The following is a 7,477-nucleotide window of genomic DNA, read 5'->3' on the forward strand; positions in this document are numbered from 1 at the left end:
ATTTCCGACGTCTGCGCCTCCTCTCCACTGGACCTGCGTTTATCCTCTTCCCCGGAAGAGGAGCTACTTCTCCCGATCCCTGGAGGCTCTCTATAATGCATCTGGCTTTTGCTCTCTCCCTCCGGCACTGATGGCAGTTCCCTGACAGTGGACCTGAGTGAAAACTATCTACGGTATTCCCCTGCTGGCCCAGGGTGAGAACTTCAGTACATAACAGGCCAGGGGCTGATGGGAATTGGAGTCTTGAAGGCCACAAGTTACGTATCCATCCCTGCTCTACAGATACTTAATATCTCTATGTGCTCACTTCCCAGGACTGGCCCCCAAATTTATTTATTTTTTGCAGGTTTCACCTTTCTGCATTTTAAACCAGTGTTTTAATATTTTTTATTTTACCCTTATTCCTTTTTTAGTTTTCAGTGTACCAGCACCGGCAGCATTTTCCGCTCTCCATAAATAGAACATTCTGTTTGTAAGTTGCTGATCTCGATCAGCAATGCTGCACTCAGCCAAGAAACAGAGACAAGAGGCCTAAAAATGTGGGCTTCTTTATTTAGTGTGATTCCAAAGGACTGGCAGCTTCTATTCTTTCTGGGCTATGCCAGCAAAGCTTGGCGCTAAAATGTAGAGAAGAATTTAAAAGATGATGGAATGGAGGTTTTTTACTGAATACAATTAGGGTACGATCTAAGAACCTTCCTTCTGGAAAATGTTCGAAGAACAGATGTAATTTGGGAGTAACACTGTGCCAAAAGAAACACAATACTCTTCTCTCCCTTTCTGCTGCTTTAACTTCAATTGGTTTTTCCTGTGCTTCTATCTTTACTGTGAAGCTCTGTATAATTCTGTCTCAGAGGCTTCATCCAAGCTGTCCCCTGAAACACGCACAGGAAAAAGTTAAACAATACAAGCGAGGGCCCAGTGTACATTATAAAAGGAGTAGTGACAAAAAGATTGCCAAATCCACAGACATTATATTCATAACAAACCCTTATTAATACAATACTCCCACTGACTTCAGCATATTTTCCTGCATGAGGGATTTTATGTGCATGGTGAACATTAAAAAATGTCCTCTGCATGCAACGCAGTTATTTTTCCCACTGCGAAATATTTCTACCACATACATACTAAATTCTTTATCTATATAAACAGAACCTCCGATACTAATAACGTTACAGGAGTTATGAGAACAGCTATTTCTCAAAACAGTTGAAACACAGGAAGAAAAGGGGGGGGGAGGATTTGGTGCACCCAAGTTTAATCCCCACTAATTTTTACGGGCGAGAATTAAATACCGTATTTTTTGCTCTATAAGACTCACTTTTCCCCTCTTAAAAAGTATGGGAAATGTGTGTGCGTCTTATAGAGTGAATGCAGGCTGCGCAGCTATCCCAGAAGCCAGAACAGCAAGAGGGATTGCTGCTTTCTATGCTCAGCGATCCCTCTTGCTGTTCTGGCTTCTGAGATTCAGAATATTTTTTTCCTTGTTTTCCTCCTCCAAAAACTAGGTGTGTCTTGTGGTCTGGTGCTTCTTATAGAGCGAAAAATACGGTACATCCTGAAGGTTGCAATCATAAATACACTTTTTGGTTTGACATGCTTCCTGCTGAGTAGGCATAGGACTGAGCTGTACATCTCCTTGAAATCAGTATGGTTTGAAAGTGCTTAGCATGGCAGGTCATGATTTAGGGCAAGGTCTACTAGGAAAACCTCCTCTACGCACCCTAGTTATATGCAACAGCAGCAGTGAAACAATGAGGATGTAAAAAGCAGCTGAGGAAGCCCCATGAAGCCCTTGCTGGTGGACATTACTGAGTCAGCATGCTGTAAAAACACAAGTACCGTATTTTTCGCTCTATAAGACGCACCAGACCACAAGACGCACCTAGTTTTTGGAGGAGGAAAACAAGAAAAAATATTCTGAATCTCAGAAGCCAGAACAGCAAGAGGGATCGCTGTGCAGTGAAAGCAGCAATTCCTCTTGCTGTTCTGGCTTCTGTGATAGCTGCACAGCCTGCATTCGCTCCATAAGACGCACACACATTTCCCCTTACTTTTTAAGAGGGAAAAAGTGAGTCTTATAGAGCAAAAAATTCGGTACTTACAGGATTTAGTTTAGGTGTGCATCTGCACTGTGCTAGTTCTAAGCACACCCTGATTTGCAGTGACTATCAGCAGTGCTTTTTTTTCTAAAACAAAAAAAAATGTTTAGGGGTACTCTCATTTTGACTCAAGAAAATCACCATTTTATAGTTCAAATCAGGGGGAAATAAATACAGTAAATGGGCAAAAATACAAAGAACATGCACAACACCGTTATCCCATCTTTTGTTTTTACAGAGTCATCATTAACTTTACACTTCTTTGCTGGCTGTGATGATGAAAAACAGTAATTTTCCTACTCATACTGAAATACTTGCCCCTCAATGAGGCCAAACTTTCATCAGTAAAACTCCACACATCCACATTCCACACTGCTTCACATATTAAATGCTCACTTCCGCCTGAGACTCAGGAAGCACCGGGAAAGGAAATGAAGCCGCCATCAGAAGTGGTAACAACAAAACTGACCAATCACCATGCTAGATTTCAACTCCTACTTCATGCATTAAACGCTCGCTTCCGTCTGAGACTCAGGAAACACTGGGAAAGGAAATGAAGCTGCCTTTGGGGGTGGTAACAACAAAACTGACCAATCACTGTGCTAGATTTCAACTCCTACTTCACACATTAAACGCTCGCTTCCGTCTGAAACTCAGGAAACACCATGACAGTAAATGAGGCTGCCATCGGGGTTAGCAACGGAACTGACGATTCACCGTGCTAGAGAATAAACTATTTTTAAAAAATAGTTTCTTCTCCCATTAGATTCACAAAATGTTTAGGGTTATATATACCCCTGTGTCCCCCCAGAAAAAAGCACAGAAAAAAGGGGTCTAGGGGCCCCAAAACTAGGGCAGCCATTCAACAGTTCCGGGCACTACCACTTACCTTGCTAGCTGCCACTGAAAGCATGGTAGCACCCAGAAGTTCCATTGTGGCTTGCCCTGTCAAAAATTTTGGTGGATGTTCCCATAGAAAAAAAAGCAACAACCAAGTCAGAAATTCAATAAGGGACTATTATTGCCCATTTCCACATACCGGAATTTAAGATATGTCTCTACGAGCATCCTGTGTCTCGTATATTTTAGTTTCATTTGTTTGGTTGATTTCCTTTCTTCCTCCAGTGTCATTGTGCCATTCTTAGTACTTCTTCTTCATGAGAAATGATCCCTTTTCTTGGGATTGAAATTTTTTCTTTCAGTGGAAAAGAAAGAATGCTGAATTTGCATATACATATATCATATATTTTTGAAGAGTTGTGGAAACACGAGCCATCTACCTGGGATTGCAAAGCAGCCAAGGCAGTACCAATATTCTCTTCAAATGAACAAACAAGCAGCATTGTAAGTAATTCGATTTTAAAGGTGCAATGGTTCATGGAAAAGTATCATCACTGAGATGAGAAACTACAGTAGGAAATTATAGTCAGAATCATTGCAAGTTCCTAAAATAAGGCAAAAATATAATGCGCCTTTGGGAATGGAATGGTAGAGCCCATCAGTCCAAGAAGCATGTAATAAATATTTGACTTCTATATAGACATGTATGGGGTTGTTTTTTTGCTGTAGTTCCTGTGTCTGGCAGAAGAATCCTAAGGAAACTGAAGCTACTTCAAAAAAAGTATTTCCTCTGAATACCGCAATATACAGGGCTAGGCCATATACCAAGATTTATGGAATGTAACGCAGCACAATATTTATTTTAAGTTATGTAAGGGAAAGCCAGAAATTATATTTGATTGCTTTGGTTAAAGAAAATATTACCAGTCTATCAAATATGGATTGAGGAAATCCAAGAAATGGAAAGCTTTACACCATGTCTTTTATGACAACTCGCTAAGCTTATATGGGTTCCTGAAATATTTCTCGTACTTATTGCTTTGTGGAAATAAGAAAACTGCAACAAAGTGGTCTGCACATTCAGAATAATATGGCTGGACACCTTTAGTGGGACTGTACCATGTCAGACTGCTGTTTAATGGATCTGAATGTTTTCACTTTTACAAAAAAAAACCACCCTGTGTATTGGGGGTTGAATTGAGCCAACTGCAAAAGAAAACGATTAGCAAACCTTAGCTGGAGGGAGATAATGTTCTCCCTACAGTCAAGGAAGTGCCATTGGGACAGATTTATTTTATCATTTATTTATGAAAGTATTTCTATACTACCATATCATAAAATATAAGGGCAGTGTACAAACCCTCCCCAATAAAAATATAATTTTTAAAGTGACTGGCTAATTAAATAGTTGCAAAGGCCTATTGGCATTAAAAAAAAACCCTATCAACTTGCCTTTGGCCTCTTTCAGCTAAATTTTTATATACATCGCACTTTATCTCTCCCCCCACCCAACCCAAACTTCGCAGAACTTCCACTTCATCCTGTCATGGCAGCTGTTCCAGTGTTCCTTACACTGCCACGGTTGAGACTTCCTCTGGGGTGCATAAACAAAACACAGGAAACCAATACATCAGGGAGAGTGCTTGAGCTAGACCAATTCTCTTTGGTTTGCTAGTTATGAACTGCAGGATGGATGTTTTGCAAGAGGACATTTAGCCACAGAATCCATCATTTGATTCTGCTGTAGTGCAGCCCTAACATGACTGCATTGTATCAGTTAGACCAGCTCTGATGGATGACATTAGCTCGTATTAGTATTTCATAGAATGAAGGGAAAGGCAGTGCTTTGAAACAGTTGCATTTCCTATTATTCCTAAATCCAGAAAGGTTGCAAGTTAGGGTGACTGGTTATCCTACTTTACAAAGGACAGTTCTCAGTTTGAAATAGCTGTTTTATTTGAAAGGCTGTCTGGTCCAAGTCCAATAAGATGGAGAACCATCAGAAGAGGAGAGCAGAGGATGTGGTGTTGCCTAGCAACAGTGACCATCTATAGAGCAGACTGAGCAGTCACAGTCTTCCCAACAATGGTGCAGACATACTGTATTTCTATTTAATTTATAGTGGTTATTTCTAGATTCCCATCTTTAAAGATCAGCTAAAATGTACAAATTGGTCTCATATTTTGTCCTATTTTTTGCACTCCTTTCTGGGGTGCTAGGTTTAATGCTGCAAATGATCACTGATTTTATCAGCCTTCTTAGCTTTCTGCCTTACTGTTTTTTAAGCAGACTTTTGCACCATTATCAGTTCAGATGAAAAACAATCAGTAGATATTTTAACACTTAATGCATTGACAGCCATAGCTACTTCTGTTGGTGTTGACTTGTTAACATGCTTACAGAAGCTGAACAGAATACCAGATCCCAGTGGAAGAAGTCCACTTTGCTCTCTATATAATTGCACCGTGGCTCTTGAATTTAGGGAAATAAGAAAACTATGTTTATTACAGCAGCACATCCTTCATAGGAAATATCCTAGTCTATCTAACTAAGGAGAAGATACAAAGAGCCATCTTTCATCTCATCACGAGGCACACACAAAGATGTCTCTTCTCCCCAGGTAAGAGGAAGAAGGAAGTAGGAAATGAGGTCAGAAAACTTGAAAGTTATCAGTCTAATACTGAAAGAAGACCAATAGCTTGGCAAAAGAAGCAGCATCTAGGAAGGTTGGTGGTTTCCTCACTAGCTATGCTTCCCTTGCAGCTATAGCAGCCTACAGCTGCATCTCAAGACTTCCAACAACTTCTCCCTCTGATCTGCCTATAGTGCCCACCCAGGCCTCTGTGTGTATGGTTATTATTTAGGGATCAAGTGGTATGTGGGTGTGGCTCTAATTTAGAGATCAAGTGAGCCTTGGCTTCAATTTGGAGACCAGCCAGCACCCGGGGGAACATACTGCAAAAAGCTGTTGCCTCAATTAAGCTCCAACCATTCAACCGATCACCTAGTTGCCCGATAACTTGCATGGCCAACCCGCCTGGGCAGTAGAACATCTTGAAAACCCAAATATAGAAGTCGTCTATAGGCCTGAACTTGAGGTGGCGTATAGCTCGCAAGAAAAAGGCCAAGCCACAAATAACTATGCAGTCTTGAAATGTTGTAAGATGAGCAGCTACAAAAAACGAAGGAATGTAGACAGGGAGCGAAATTGGAAAGCGTAGGGGGGAGATGGGTAAGTAAACCGTGAGGTGGAATGAAGGCTTTCTGCCACAAGGCTTCTCAGGCTGAGAAAGAAGAAGCGCTGGGTTTCAGGAAGCCAGAATGTGCTGCCCTCAAAACGCATTCAGAAAGCGGCTTCTGAAGGAGAAGTCCATGACAAAGCTACAAGCAAAATCTTTGCTGGAAGACTGAGGCGCCCTTAATGCAAACCATCCCATGGAAGCAGCTCTGCGCTTGAGTGGGAAACCTGTCAGATCTCATTTGAGAGATGACATAGTATGTGCCGTACGAGGAACCATGAGAAACCTAGGCAAACACCCAACAAGTTACACAGAAGAAGAAGAAAGAAGTCGGTCAAGGGTATTTGCCAGATGATAAACGGATGAATCTTGATGAGGCAGGAGAGCAAGGATTTATCTAGCCAATTCATGTCCCAATCACATTTCAGTCCTTCCATAGAAATACCCATTGAATTTTTCAGAGGCAACAGCATGATATCAAGTTAACATCTAATGGAGAGGGAATGCAGCTGGCAAAACACCAACACCACCCAAATATAGATTTCTAGGAAGAACTGAATAATCAGCCTATTAGATTTATATCCTGCCTTCTCTTCAGTGAACCCAAGGTATTGTTCTTCCCTATTATCCTTACAACAAACATCGTGTGGTTATGTTAGACTTAGGGCTCATCCACACAGAGAGTTGAAAGGGACACGGCTTTTCCATATACCAAAGTCTCTCATGAAACATTTAACTCATTCAAAACAAGTCATTTATTATCTTTTCTACCCCCAGTTTGGTGTGAACTTACCTCACATACACTGCCAAGTTTCAAATTAGTCTGCTAAACCATTTCCCAGCTATAAGCCATGGAGGCTACTCATTTTTTTTCATTTATAATGCCAACTCATCCTTAAGATGACTGTGACTCCATTATATGCCACTGTAGATTTTCGATCCAAAAAAATATTACTATAAAGAAACAAGTTTGCAGATTCTGTTCAAAGAGCATACATGGTAATAATTCAAGGAACATATATGAGAATGCACCTAGGAGCTCTGGCTATTCTTTGCAAACCTGCTGAGGGTTCTTCAATCAGATCAGCAATGGCAGGCCAGCTACTCTGAAAGACATCCTGACCAGCATTCGATATCTCTTCCTTCTCTTATGGAGCCAGCAAAGAGCACTGGGGACAGTGGTAAAGTCTAACAGACCTGGTTAAAAGGTAAAGGTAAAGGTACCCTGCCCGTACGGGCCAGTCGTGAACAACTCTGGGGTTGCGCGCCCATCTCACTTAAGAGGCCAGGGGC

This window comes from Podarcis tiliguerta, assembly GCF_965153285.1.
Source record: "Podarcis tiliguerta genome assembly, chromosome: 6".
Lineage (NCBI taxonomy): Eukaryota > Metazoa > Chordata > Lepidosauria > Squamata > Lacertidae > Podarcis > Podarcis tiliguerta.